We start from the raw sequence: 16,249 nt of genomic DNA on the forward strand, positions 1-16,249 counted from the left end.
CTTTTGTTCATGACTAAGGTAAGGATGGAATGTGAGATTGACAGGCAGATTGGTGCAACGGCAGCAGTACTGCTGTCGATGTATTGGTCCATTGTGGTAAAGAAGGCGCTGAGCTGAAAGGCAAAGCTCACGATTTACCAGTCACCATTTGTTGGCCAGGGAACACCTCAGGATCCCCCCAGTGGAGTTGGAGGACGTGTCTGTGGAGAAGGAAGTCTGGAGTTATCTCCTAAGACTGCTGCCCAGCCCCGAAAAAACGGATGAAAATGAGATGAGATGAGATGACACATGAAAAGAGGGTGGAGCATAGAGTAGCCCCTCCCCTTTATAGTGTTTTACATCAAATGAAAAGCAAAGGAGAAGCGTCTTGAAGTGGGCGGGGTATGTCAGATACTAAAGAGCATTTAATTGGTCAAGATTTGATGAGAAACCGAAGTATGTAAGTAAAAAACTGCTTTGGATGTTTATATCGGTTTTATATCTTCTAAACGTGAATTTTATTACTGTTTTAGAGCACAGTAGCATATAGATGTCCTCACAATAGTTTTACTAACATCTAAAAAAAACTTAATTTTAATTTCACGGGACCTTTAAGCAAGAAATCTAATCAGACCAGTTTCTTATCCACAAAATGCCTTGTGAAAAAATGCAGAGGCTGCAAAGCACATGAAAGCATGTGAAATTAACTGAAACGAACATCATGATGTTTCACTGAAATGAGAAAATGTATTTTATAGAAAACCTTTGAAGCCAAAATGACATTGTGCAGAAATTCTGCATAACCGAACTGAAAAAGTTGTTAGTGACATATTATAATGCACATCATAAATGATGTATGCGCTCAATAATAACTATCTACACAAAGAAAGAAAACACAATGAAAGAAGAATGAGCCCTGATTTATTCATGTTGCCAGATTTTGGTAGAAAAAACAACAAACAAGAGCAAGTTGTTTAATTGTCAAAATTGTCAAATTATCAGTAATTGCATCTGACCACTATATGATAAGCTGTATTGGTTTATCAGCCAAACCGTAACAACAAGCTGAAAGATGATTATAATAATTGGACATGGCAACACAGCGAAAGCTCACTGTGAAGCAGCCTTTAAAGTATAAACCAAACACATAGTCTCTGGTTTAGTTGAAAAGCAGACCACAGAAAGGGTTTGGAGATGAAAATTAAATTGGTCAAAATAGCAGATACCAAACACAAGAGACGCCTGAAAGTTATTATGGTTACAACAGTGTCAATCATCCAATTTCAGGAGCAAGTCTTGTTTTGTGCACACTTTGAATTATAATTTAGGGAACTTACTTGTGTATTAAGAGAGGATTTTTAGAGATGATGTATGCTCTCAATAATAATCATCAGCACAGAGGAAAAAATCATGAAGGAATTTGCATTGCCAGATCTTCATAGGAAAAAATACACAACATACAAAAATAAGTCTAAATAAACTTAAATAAATGATATATGCAAAACAATATGAAATGAAAACTACTCTAATGGGGTTCAATAGTATCTGGATGCAGCCACTCAGCAATGCAATGTCAGATACAATGCACTCAGTGGAGTGAGTTATGTCACTGTGACAGTAGGGTTAGATAAGCGCATTAAAAAGCATTGGATGCAGCTCAGATTGCACTGCACTAGGTCTGCATCCAAACCCCTCTCTGACTTCTTGCATTTGTATAATGTTAATATTATTAGCAGTTTTATTAATTATATGCATATTTTTTATTTGTTTTAATAAAAACAAGTTTAGATTTGTCCACCTTTTGGGTTTCAGAGATGTATACATCACCATATGGGACATAAGAACAGTACGTGTGTTTGGATATAACTGTTTTTTGACTACACTTTGTTTTTATTGTTCATTTATTCGTTTGCTGGAAATGAGAACTGAATTTAGAAATAGTTCTGAAGCAAACAAATTAAATACAGTATGTCGGCTAATGAATTCAGTCTTCAGTGGAGTGCGTACAACACCGTAAAGAAGTAAAGTAAAGAGAAAGTAAAGAGGCCGAATGGAGGAGGCTCGATCTTTTATCCTCGAGTTGCGATTGGTTTGTTTAACTGTTTTCTTGCTAGCGAAGCGTTCAGTTTTTCCACTCACAAAGTCCACTATGTAAATAGCAAATTCACCATGGCGTGACGCAAGTGACTCTTAAAGGGAATGTGAAATGAGACTCTGATTGGTTTTATTCATGTTATGCTCAAAACACACATAACTCATTAAGAGAACAAGCTCAACCCTGTTAGACCATGCGCCGAACTGCAGAGCGTATTTTTCCATCCTTGAAATAGCAAAAGTGGATTTGGACATCCCCTTAATGCTTTTGCACCATGTGATTTAGACTTTGTGCCTAGATCGTTAAAATAGAGCCTTAAGTACTAACTTTAAATGAATAATTTGGTACTTATCATGTAGTTATTATGTACATGCTTTCCCATTGGACATATTTTTAAAATGATCTGGATGCAATTCATTTATCGCATTTATAATTACACTGACCTATTTCCTACACCTTAAACCATCTTTAAACCTACCCACACCCACCCCTAACATTACCACACAAGTGTATACACTTATTTTCTTATTTTAAGTACATAGTTAAGACCACTTTATATAAAGTGGGACCAATTACTAAAAAAAAGGTTGCTCTACAAATAATCCATATTCACCATGGAAACTTAATGAGATGCATGCCATAGATTTCATGTTTATTTATTGTATATCAGTTCTCACTGTTAACTAGTGACTTATTACCTGCCTATTATTAAAGGGGACCTATCATGCCTCTCTATACAAGATGTAAAATAAGTGTCTGATGTTCCTAGAGTGTGTATGTGAAGTTTCAGCCTAAAATACCACACAAATAACTTTTTAAACCATTCCTTTTAGGTTGATCCAAATTGTGCAGTTTTGTTGTCTGTTGCTTACAATTCAAATAAGATTGTGATCCCAGCTCTCTTTTCAAAAGAGGGCTGGGTTACAAACACCTATGCCTCAAAATAGCAGCAGTTTCAAAAACTGAACTGAAAATATCTAAAGAAGTGACTGAGAAAAAAGCAGTTAATGGGGCAACACACTTTTCCGTTTTGAAAATGAGAGGCGCACCACACTGCCTTTTTTGTTGACAAGAAAAAAAGAAGTGCAATGCATTTTTTAATGTGGCTAAGCAATAACTGAATCAGCTTCGTATTGTGCGCGAGTATTGCTGTTGATATTGATATAATTTTAACATTTAATAATATTGTTATATTCAAGATTTGTGAGATCATGCAGCTCTGAATAACTCAAAACACCACTAGCCTTTTCATGTTTTGGGCCATGTTGATTAAATTAAAAATCCATTTGTAGACTCATGTGTGATGGTCTAGAAAGGAGGTGTGTAAGGCGCATTGTTGGCCATAGGACGAGTAGATATAACTTAGTTTTTTGACCACACTTTGTTTTTTATTGTTCATTTATGAGTTTGCTGGAAATTAGAACTAAAAATATGTAGGCTAATGGATGTCTTTAGTGGAGTGCAAATGACACTGTTTCCATATTCACAAAAGTACCAGAGTAAAGTAAATAGTAAAAGTAAAGTAAATAAAGGTCATGCAGCTCTGAAAAACAGCAAAAATGTTGCAGGCGTTTAAAACAGGGTGCATAAGTGGCACACATAAGCATAAGTGGCATAAGTGCATAAGTGGGGACCCCAGTGCTTCCCGGATCAGCACAGCCACTCCACGCTGCCCCACAGCTGGTACGTCAGCGATTGTAGCGATAAGTCCATTAGCGGGAGCTCTGCCTGGCTGGTTAGCGCGGGCCAGCCCTTCGCGGTGGCTCATATGCACAATCAGACTTGGCTTTGCAATTCAGTACGCGAAAAGGCCCCCCAAGTTCACGGGCGTGTATTTCACCAGGGTCAAGATGGAGAGTGGGTTTTACAGCCAAGATGGAGAGTGGGTTTTACAGCCCGTACTTCATCATGCCCAAAAAGAGTGGTGGGTCACGGCCAATCCTAGATCTGCACGTTTTGAACCGCTGTCTGCACAAGCTGACGTTCAGAATGCTCAAGCAGAAACGCATCCTTCGGTGCGTTCGTCCTCGGGATTGGTTTGCAGCAATAGACCTGAAGGACACGTACTTCCATGTCGTCATTCTTCCACGCCACCGTCAGTTTCTGCGGTTTGCGTTCGAAGGTCGAGCCTGGCAGTACAAAGTCCTCCCCTTCAGGCTCTCTCTGTCTCCGTGGGTCTTCACCAAGCTCGCGGAGAGTGCCCTAGCGCCCCTTCGGCTCGCGGGCATCTGCATACTCAATTATCTCGACGACTGGCTGATTTTAGCCCACTCTCGGGAGCAATTGATTATGCACAGAGACAAGGTGCTCCGACACCTACACCTGTTGGGGCTTCAGGTCAACCGATTAAAAGAACAAGCTCGCCCCGTGCAGAGGATCTCTTTTCTCGGGCTGGAGCTGGACTCGGTCACCATGACAGCGCGCCTCTCCAGAGAGCACGCTTAGCTAATGCTAAACTGTCTGAGAGAGATTGACAGCAAAATAGTGGTCCCACTGAAATCTTTTCAGAGGCTTCTGGGGCATGTGGCATTCGCAGCCGCTGTCACGCCGCTCGGATTGCTCCACATGAGACCACTTCCCACTCTCCACCGTTTTTTTTCCGTTGCTGGAGCAGCAGCACATGCTGGTCAGGACAGACAGCACGGCGGCGGCGGCGTATATTAACCGCATGGGGGGGTATCCACTTTCGCCGCATGTCTCAGCTCGCCCGCCGTCTGCTCCTCTGGAGTCATACGCGGCTGAAATTGCTGCGAGCCATTCACATACCAGGCGAGCTCAACCGTGCAGCCAACGCGCTCTCCCGGCAGCCTTTACGTCCAGGACTATGGAGACTCCACCCTGAGTCTGTTCAGCTGATATGGGCGCGATTCAGGGAAGCTCAGATCGATCTGTTTGCTTCCCCCGAGAAGGCTCATTTTTTTCCCTGACCGAGGGCTCTCTCGGCACGGATGCACTGGCCCACAGCTGACCTCGGGGCATGCGCAAGTGTGCATTTCCCCCAGTGAGCCTGCTCGTGCAGTTACTGTGCAAGGTCAGGGAGGACGAGGAGCAGGTCTTGCTAGTTGCGCCCCTCTGGCCCAACCGGACCTGGATGTCAGAACTCTCCCTTCTCACGACTGCACTCCCCTGGCAGATCCCTTTGAGAGAGCACCATCTGGTACCCTCGCCCGGATCTTTGGAACCTCCACGTGTGGTCCTTAGATGCGAGGAAGACTAGCATAGACTAGCTTAGACTTACCATTACTCAGGCTAGAGTCCCCTCGACAAGGCACGCCTACGCCCTGAAGTGTACTCTATTCACTGAATGGTGAGTCTCTCGCAGAGAAGACCCCCGAACTTGCCAGATCAGCGTTGTGCTTTCCTTCCTCCAAGAGAAGCTGGAGAGCAGGCTGCCGCACTCCACACTCAAGGTTTACGTGGCTGCCATCTCTCCGCTCATCATGACGTGATCGCTGGCAGCACCGTGGGAAGGCATAACCTCATCATCCGGTTCCTCAGAGGCGCTAGGGGAATTAATCCACCCCGCCCCCCTCTCATGCCCTCTTGGGATCTCGCCCTCATTCTCAAGAGCCTGCGTACAGATCCCTTCGAACCACTCGACTCAGTATCTTTAAGATTTCTGTCCCTGAAGACAGCTCTGCTGGTTGCGTTGGCATCGATTAAGAGGGTCGAGGACCTGGAGACATTTTCGGTCAGCCTGGAATTCGGGCCGGCTTACTCTCATGTTGTCCTGAGACCCCACCTTGGATATGTGCCCAAGGTTCCTACCAGGACCAGGTAGTGAGCCTGCAAGCGTTGCCCCCGGAGGAGGCAGACCCAGGCCATTCATTAAATGTTCCATCGCCATAATGATTGACCCTTAGCTGCGAGTATTAGTCTCTTCAGCTAAAAAAGGATGCCTCAGCCTTTCTCTCGCTGTGCTTATATTGCTAAATTGATTGCAACAAGCATCAGCTGCGCAAGCTAACGCTGCCAACTCATTGGCATTTCATTGGCCTGTTTACGTACTCTTTCAGATGATTGGCTTTCTGAACAAAATCCCTCATTGTGGATTCTCCACCATAGCATTTTCGTTCCCCCCTTGGGAAACGAGGGTTACTTTAGTAACAGGATCGTTATTAGTAATTAATACGCGTCTGTTCTACATGATCGTATTGTACATCCCTAATCTTACCCAAGTACTACCTTGCTAACTATTACAAGCAAGTTAAATGTCATGGGGTGTAAAAAAAGATCGATAGACTGAACACTTATTACACATAATCATGTTTCTGCATATTACACATAGACAATAATAGTTTCATTAAAAAAAACACTTTGAAACTCCTCAAACTTTTAAAACCCAAAAGGCTACTGTTGTCTAAAAGGGCCAATGTGAATAAAAATATTTGTTTTTAATGCAAAACTGTATGATGCAAACACGAATTAAATTGAATGTGAAGGAGAAATATTTCATAATGCACAAATTACAACTTAATGGTGTTTATGCTACGACTAGCCTGCCTTCATACTTGTGCACAGCTGCTGCAACCATCCCTGCAGCAAACCTTCCTATTCAGGGCATCTTTTCTTTTAATACTTATTACAAGAGTAAATTTGAGTAAAACGGGCTGATGTTGGGACTGTGTTCAACAGCGTGCATTTGCTGCATGCTCCACTTACGCAGTGAGGCCGTTCGGCACTGAAAATGAATAGTCTCATCCGTCTTCTGCGCTCAGCAAGCCAACCCAGTAATGGAGGCCCAAGGTGCTGCATGGTTGGCCTCCCAATCTGTTTTCATTTGGATGGCGTTTTATTATATACGAGATGCATCTCCCACCTGACGTAAAGTATAAGACCCAGACACCTTCAGTGCTGTCAAAACTTCAAATGACAGGATGAGGAAAATGAGGACGAATCGATATAAACAAACACCTGAGCTAAAAAATAATGAATCACCCACCTACAAATATACACACACACACACACAAAGATAGCTGAATTAATATCCATGAAGCAAATAAAGATGATGCTCTTTAAAACTAATTATCTGAACATAGTGCTCATGGCCAAACAGATTGGCTGTGTTTCAGAGAGAATTCAAACATTCTTAACATAATTTTTCAGCACGGTCAATGAAACAGCTCTCTCTGGTTTATTACTATGCTGGATGTTGACCAGAGTAAACATACTCAAAGACAGAAAAATAACATTTAATATGAAGGAATAAAAATGTACTGGTTAGTCGCACCTATAAATGGCTGGTGACATGAGAAAATGTACTAGCCGTGAAAAATACAGGCCAAATACAGTGCCTCTAATTTAGATATTTATCATTTTTTTCAAAATGTGTATTTATGAACTTTTATTGTTGTAAATGTCTGTGATTTCATTAATAAAATACATGTGTATTAAAAGCTCCTTAATATATGAAGAGTTTAGATGCAAAACCCTCTAAATCCATCAGACCTTTTTCTTGTAAATAAGCATTTTCTATCAGTCTTCTCTAATTAGGTTCAACAGTTTCATTTTATAGGTAATGATAAGGTTATTAGCTAGTAAATAATATAGTCACTTAAAACTGTCACTTTAGACAATTCTTCGTTTTTTAACAAGGTAGAATTTTTTTTTGCGTCAAAATCAGTTAAATCCACTTGTGCTTTATTTTGCAAAAACCTCTAAATCCACCTATTGAGACAAGGCAGTGTAATTAGTTGAAAACCACTAAAGATGCAATTAGAAATTATTTTACCAAACATAAAACACATTACACAAACCACCTACAATTAAAAATACATAAATCTGTCAAGTAAGTGGCGATTCATTCTGCTGTGGTGACCCCTGATAAATCAGGGACCAAGCCAGAGGAAAATTAATGAATGAAATCTGTCAAGTGAATGCATTAATCAATAACATTAATACTGACATTATTAAAATCTTAAATCTGTTGTCATTTCTGATATTTGGAATGTACTGTATATTTAATGAAAGTAGAACAATGTAAACATTACAAACATTCTAAACTAAACTTGTTAGATTCAAACAATGCAGTGTAAAATGTACAGTGCAAAGCATTCTGATAATTTTTTGAGTTGTCTAAACATCAAAATATAGTGAATAAAAAAAAATATTCCCCATGTGCACCGCTATCATAACATGCTATGTGCAAAAATGCAAATACTAAAAAAAAAAAGATCATTTCAAATATTTTGGTGTACCGCAAGTAAAACAGAGCAAAACATTAAGAAATATCAATATTTATGCAATGTCCATTTATATAATAAGCTTATCAGACATATAGTAAAGTAATATAGTTTTATATATATATTAATCTTTTAAAAATTGCTTACGTTAGCAAATAAAACACAAAGCAGGCTACTGTGCAAAAATATCTCTCATACACTTTTAGAAGCTGTCATTCATTCATCCTCATTATACTCAATGTCTTGATCGTAACATCTCTTTTTCGTCTCTTCTGTTTATCCAGCATAGCCTCCATGTGGGATAAAAGAACTTGTTTAACTTAGTCTTTCGTGAAATGGAGTTGCTGTTTAATGTAGCTAAAGTAAATATAGTAAATCAAACTCAAAGCTGAGTCGCTGTGCAATAACCCTTATGAATCCATGTTACATCCATGTTCTGACTGTACAGTATTCTTTTTCTTAAAATAAACAGTTAATGCAGAGAATTTTGAGGTAAGGGACATTTTCATTTGTTATTGAGTGACAGTCGGACATGCACATGTGGCATTTAGAGGCTTTTGCATCTAAACTCTTCATATAGACGGTAAATAACTGTAAATTAACTTTTCACACTGTCCTTTTTTCTAATTTGTGCAGATGTTAGTACTTCAAAACATTGGTGTGGCAAAAAATTAGTATCAAATATATTTAAAATTTATTTGTAAAATTTATTGTAAAATGTAGACATTTCCTTAATGTTCCTACTGTATTTTAACGGTTACATTTTGCCAACCACAGCTGCCTTTTACTGTAATTTTCTTTAACTGTACATTATTTCATATTTGTAATGATTAAACAGTAAAATATTTTTTTTTCAAACTTTAAATCAGTTTTACAGTACAGTATTTACAGTTGCTACAGTATTTATATTATTTTTCACATCAAGATCACATCGGTTGAATAACAGTTTTGTGGTTCTTGTGGTTCACTTGTGTTTATGCATTTCTGTACGGTTATAAATTGCATAATAGGGCCTTGATCTTTGCTGACTTTTAATGGTTTATATTTTAACCTTGCAGTTTAACAAAGTGACTTTTATTTACCTTTTTGATGTTTAAAACAATATTTGTAAAAGAAATAATAAACAGTTGAACACTAAGGGCCCTTCGTTAGGGTTGGGTACCGAAACCCCCTGCCATTATAGCACCAGTACCTTTGTAACCGGTATGTACTGGATCAAAACAGCATATGAATTTTGTTGCCACTGTTGATGTGACAAGGAATTAAGAAGCATCAAGCGGTGCATCAAAGGCATACATAGGTACGCGTTGTCACACCATCTCTAAACATTTAATCCTAAACAACTTTGAGGAATGTGGACAGGCGATGTCAGGCGTTTGTTCTGGTTGCTTCGGGAACGGATGCACACAGTACAGCACATTCGGTGAGCGAGAGCGACTCTCAGATCAACACGCATGATCGCGTTCATCAAATTTGCTTAAACTAAGCGTTCTAAAGCGTATTTTACAAACAAGGATTCTGACACTGCAACGTGAAGTAGATGCTTTACAAAAGTTGCGTGTAAGGGGGAAACACGTCAAACCCAATGACACATTTGCGTCGCGAAATCCGGAGGGTTTTTTCCTTTCCATTTAACGTGCGGTCTCAAATTCCATTAAAAGAGCACTCTTCCACCAGTCCCCGTGTCAACAAGCTTGGCCCCCCTCTGGCCCTCCTAAATTTGGATACCTATTTTTGTGTCAAAACGCCACGGAAATGCGAGATCAGCCATCGGTGGCAGACTGCGGAGATATGGCCAAGGCCTCTCTCTGCAGGCTCTAGGTGTCTCTCGGGCACTCGCTCCCGCACGCACTTGCTCTCTTTGTCAGTGATGGTGCAGCGCGCATTAACCTAGTTCCCCGCATTCGTCAGAGGTTGATGCCAAAATCGACACAGGTAATAGCGATTTTAACACTTTAATATAGGAAGTGCTCGACTATGCAGAGACCATTATTAATCAGAAATCTAGTGTACATAGTTTTACGTTAGGAAATGCAGTACTGAATTTACAAACAGTAGGCAAGTACCAAAGAACAGATGTAACACAATCAAATGTAGTTATCAGTCACGCTCATGTAAAAGTCACATTCAACTCGTTTAGTTTTGCCTTCATTAATTTTTGATTTCCGTCTTCAACACATGATTTATTTACAACACATTTTTAAACATAATAGTTTAACTAACTAATTTCTAATATCTACTTTTGTATCTTCCCCATGGTGACAGTCAATGCATAACATTTTACTAGTTATATAAAACATTTTATATATGTTATATAAAACAGTTTCTCTGGTCTAGAACCACCACCGACTATAAGATGTAAGACAGGATCATGAAAGGAACATTCCAAATGCAACTCATGTTAACACCTTGATCATATTATTGTCTTATTCAGATTAAGGCAAATCATTAGATTACTGATAACCATGTAAACATAGACACAAGCCCCAACCCTAGAAAAAAAGAGGTCTGTATTTTGATGAAAGCCTTTCCACAGGTTAGTAGTAAGCTAATGTAATTTCATAATGCAAATCTTAAATTCATGCTAACCAACAAATTATCAAAGGAAATATCTTAATGTAATTCAAATATATAAAATATGAACTGATGTTTTCTTCAAACTTAAATTATATTGTTCTATTAAAAGTATTTTTTTTAAAAGCTTTTGTCACATAAAAGATTTTTCTAGAGTCATCCACTATAATTTTGTGGCTCAAAAGTATCGGTTCAGGCAGTGTTTTGGCACCGGAACCACTTTAAAAGTATCGATTTAGCACCAGTATCGAAATAACCCCAAACGATACCCAACCCTAACTATCGTACACCTGGCGCTTTTGCGTGATTTGTTGCTATTTTCAGACTAGCACAACTCCAATTTTCATGTTTTGCGCTACGTTGATTAAATAGCAAATCCATTTGCGCCACTTTGTGGACTCATGGGTGTGCCGGTCTAGAAAGGAGGTGTGTAAAGCACATTGTTGGCCAAAGGACGTGTGTGGTTTTTTGACCACACTTTGTTTTTATTGTTCATTTATTTGTTTGTTGGAAATTAGAACTAAAAAGATGTTAGGCTAATAGATGTCTTCAGTGGAGTGCATATGACACGGTTTCTTATTCACGCAAGTAAAGGAGTAAAGTAAAGAATAAAAGTAAATTAAAGAGAAAATAAAGAGGCCGAATGGAGGAGGCTCGTTCTTCATCCTAGCGCTGCAGATTGTCTGTTTAACTGTTTTCTCGCTAGTGAAGCGTTCAGTTTTTCCATTCAGTTTTTCCACTTACAGTACAAAGTCCATCACGTGAAAAGCAAATGCACCTTGGCAAGATGCAACTGACTCTTAAAGGGAATGGGAGATGAGACTCTGATTGGTTTAATTCATGTTATGCTCAAAACACAACCATAACTCATTAAGAAAATAAGCACAACCCTGTTAGACCATGCGCCATGGTCCAAACCGTATTTCTTCGTCCTTAAAATGGCAAAAGTGGATTCAGACACACCCTTAATGCTTTTGCGCCATGCGCTTTAGACTTTCCATCTAGATTGTTAAAATAGAGTTTCAAATTATTAGACCACTTTGGAAGTTAAAATTCTTTTTCAAATATTTAGCAAGTGTTGTTCAGTATTTTAAAAACACACTTTTTAAACATGACAGTTTCAATAGCTAATTTATAATAACTAATTTCTTATCTTTGCCATGATGACAGTACATAATATTTCGTAACACTTTAGTTTAGGTCACAATTCACAACATGAACTACTGGCTTATTACCTGCCTATAATGAAGATATTAACTGTTCATATAGTTATAATGTATGGTTATATTATAATGAATGGTTATAACTGTTCATATAGTTATAATATATCTTATTCTGCATCCCTAATCCTACCCAAATCCTAAACCCAATTTCTACCTTACTAATTATTAATAAACAGCTTATTAGAAGTTTATTAAGCTAGCAATGTTAGTTAATGGTTTGCTAATATCGTGAATTGTGACCTAAACTGAAGTGTTACCTAATATTTTATGAATATTGAGCTTAAAGTGGAATTAAAAGACTTTTAGGTTAACTAGGCGAGTTACCAGCCAACTGACAAGCAACACTGTTTCATATACTTGCCAAAGCCAAATTTTTTTACTTCCATTTAACTCTTACCGAGTGTTAATTTCAGACTCTGCTGAACATTACAAGACTGAAAAAGTGAACAAATCTCACCTCAATCCAATTTATTTCCTTGAGACATTTCTTTGGCTCTTCACTGCCACATGACCAAAAACAAAAGCAAGTCAGCCTAATGAAGGATGACTGAGGAGTGTATTGGTCCTGTTGGTGTGTGACAGGAGGCTCTGGGTGGGCTTTCATCAAGTGCTTGTCTCATCAATGTCAATAGTGTTTGGATTTTACCACCTGCTCTTTCTCTATTTTCAGTCTCTACGGTCAACAGACTCCTAAAAGCTTTGTATAAAAATCTATTGTTAATGTTCAATAATAATGAACAAACCCAGATTCATGTGCCAGATCTAATGTTTATCAGAGAGTATTCAAACATTCTTCACTTTATTTTCTGGAGCAGTCAATAAAACGCCATTCTCAAGTGTATTATGCTGGCTTTTGGCCAGAATAAACATACTCAAAGACAGATTAATATCTCTTTTTGAAAAGATGCTGAATAATTTTCGCAATACTCAGCTGGTAACTTGAGAAAATTAATCACAGTTGTGAATCTGTATGTGCCTTATTTCATTCAAATACATGCACACATATCTATTTTTTCTTTAAAATATTAGCTTTAAAGGGCACCTATGGTGAAAAATCTACTTTTCAAGCTGTTTGGACAGACATATGTGCATGTATGGTGTATAGACCGTCATATTGGGGTGATATAAACACACCCAGTCCTTTTTTTCAATTTAGCAACATAAAAACGGTGGACCAATTGGAGCGGTTTTCAGATCGACCGCAACTTTATGTAGGAGTACGGTCCCCCCGCCCACCGAACTGATTGACAGCTGAGAGTATTAGCATGTCTCGGTAGTCAAGTGTATAATCATATCAGCAAGACCAGATGTGCGCAAAGCAACCGGGAATAAAAGGTGTGTTCAGTTTGCTAGGTTCATCAATCATCAGCAAATGTGATCAAGAGGAAATTTTACATGTTTAAAATGTTTTAAAACAGAGCATGTGTGTAATGAATTACAGCGATTTAGCTTAGCTTTACTTCATCAGCACAGCCGCGTGTCAGAACAATTATAAAAGAAGACGCTTCAATCCCGGTTTGTGGATGTTAAATCAGGTTTATTTTGTTCATTAACATAACAGATATCCATACAGCAGTGAGGATTAACCTGTATCCTGTCACATATGCGTGCAAACAGAGTGTGAAGCTAAACGCACGCGCGTGAACTTTGTGTGACTCATCTATGCAACTGCACAATAAATACTCATTGGTAAAGTTCTTACTGTAGTATTTCTCACAAACGCTACGTGAGATCTGCTTCCTTTATGTCTGTCTGTTGTCTGACGCAACCGAGGGAGGAGATTAAGGCACGCAGAAAGGCACGTAGAAACGGTGGGCGGGGAGGACTAGCCTTAAAGAAGCAGTACACCAAAACCGCCACCCAGTGACAAAAATGTATAAATAGGACTTTAATAAAAGGTATAATGAAAAATCTGATGGGTGTTTTGAGCTGAAACTTTACAGACACATTCTGGAGACGCAAAACACTTATATTAAATCTGAAAAAAGGGGCTAACCTAGGTGCCCTTTAAAAATGGTGATTGGCTCACAAAAAAAAACTTTATAGAGCCAAGCTAGAGTTCAAATTTGTAGATAAACCTTTTTTGTTTTTAAAATAAAAAAAGTCTTAAAATATAAACAACTTATCAAAAAACATCACATAATATAAATAAGTTGTCATTTAATAAGTTTAATATGTCAATAACTAAATTTGACAAAAATGTCAGATAGAACCCTATAATTCTAAGGTGATGAAATGTCTTGAATTATAACATATGAACAATGTCTTTAGGTGTGGTAACCATAGTATGAGTGAAATAATTCTCTCAGGTCCATTTAATTATTAGAAAATAACACACACCCGAGGTGTACCAGGTGTATGTTTGATTCTGATGAACATTGTAAGATGTGCATTTATTTTACAATAAACGCACCGCTACAGTAGTTCCAGGCAGGTTCACATTTAGGGCTGGATTAACATAAGGCCTAGGTGGGGCTGAAGCCACAAGGCCCACGGCAGAAGCGGACCCTTGATTGGATGAAGTATTTATTCGTGATATGACACGGGAAATGCTTCTTTGTGTTATGCTTTCTCTCGTCGATAATGTGAAGTATTCTTTTTCGGTTTGCTGCTGTTTAAAAACAGTGACACTGGTAAACAGAGGCTCGGAGTGGCTGCAGCCCAATCAGAATATTGAATAGCCCTGCTTTAGTCACCCATAAGAGTGATCAGATGTCCCAATATTTCCAGGACAGTCCCTTATTTTGTTGTTACAGCTGGCCTAAAAAAAAAAATGGCACGCAATGTTTCCATCACACAATATAACCGAGACAGTGTGCGAACAAATCAAATAGCCTACATAAGCAGTTATCAAAATGTCCATCGTTGCAGAGTATGTATTTCAAGTAAATACACTCAGTTATGGTTTACAGTAAGTCTAACTGAACCAGTTAGAAAGCAAACTTTTTTTATTAATGTTTACTTTGCCCTTTTTATGAAACCACAGTAATATAGAGCAATGAAACATTGGGGCTGGATTTCATCGAACAATATATCTGATGCAAAAAATAAAAAAATAAAATAATAAAATAAATAAAATAAAATAAAAAAGGATGCTAGCCTTCTGTAACTCAGAAGACCACAATATTTTGGATTTTAGAAGGATGGATTTTAAAGATATCCTATCGTTAGAAATGTATGGTCAGCTACAGTTATGAAGAAGCTTTATAAAGGGCTGATCCACTACGATATCATATGTTAAACTTTAGTTGATGTGTAATGTAGCTGTGTGAACATAAACAGCATCTCTGAAAGTAAGACACTCAAAGGTCAATGCAGACATTGGCTTTTACAGAGTTAGCTTAGCAAAGTCTACAGTGAACGAAGTTTGGGGACTACAAAAAATACATCGGGGTTAATGATGTCATAAACCCCTTTAGATTAAGCGCATACACCCCGCACAGCGAAGGGGCGTGGCCAACCATAATACAAGAAGCTGTGGATTGTGAGCCACAACCTGTAAATGTTTTTAATTGTTAAAATAGATCTATTACATACATAGTTTTAGCATTAACGGTATGTTTTAGCAACAACTCAAACAAGGATGTAAAAAACAGGAAATGCTGTTTGGCACCGCTAACAATTTAGCTACAAATTCATATTTATCCGTTGACCTGCTGTAAACACCCACAATCTTCAGCAGCGCATGCAGTATTTCTCTATGCAGCCACTTTCCATGCGTTCTACATCTCAAATAACAAACTCGCTGAAGATATGTGAACATTTCATATTACTTACACATGCTCATAACCCGAATATATGTAAAAGACAGTTGTCAGATTTTATTTTAGAGAGCAGGCATGGGCTTCAGCTGTGTCGTCTTCATTTTCTGCCTGATTTAGGCTCAAACTGATATGGCTACGCTGACTGACAGTATTTACACAGTAGAGTAGATTTACAGTAGATTTACTTGCTAGTAGAGCCTTGACACCCCCTGGTGACGTGGAACCGATCCATGAATCAAAGCACATTATGTTAGCAGACCAATCAGAGCCTCTTGAGGGTGGGCCTTTTGGAAGAACTAGGAAATATGACAGACGTTTTCATGTTTGCTGAATAGCTGTATATGTTCAATGTAAGATATATGAAAAAATAATGTGATTTTCTACAAATGAAGCATGAGCACATATTGCTTTGCATCTTTTAAGCTCAACCAA

This window comes from Danio aesculapii, chromosome 24, assembly GCF_903798145.1.
Source record: "Danio aesculapii chromosome 24, fDanAes4.1, whole genome shotgun sequence".
Classification (NCBI taxonomy): domain Eukaryota; kingdom Metazoa; phylum Chordata; class Actinopteri; order Cypriniformes; family Danionidae; genus Danio; species Danio aesculapii.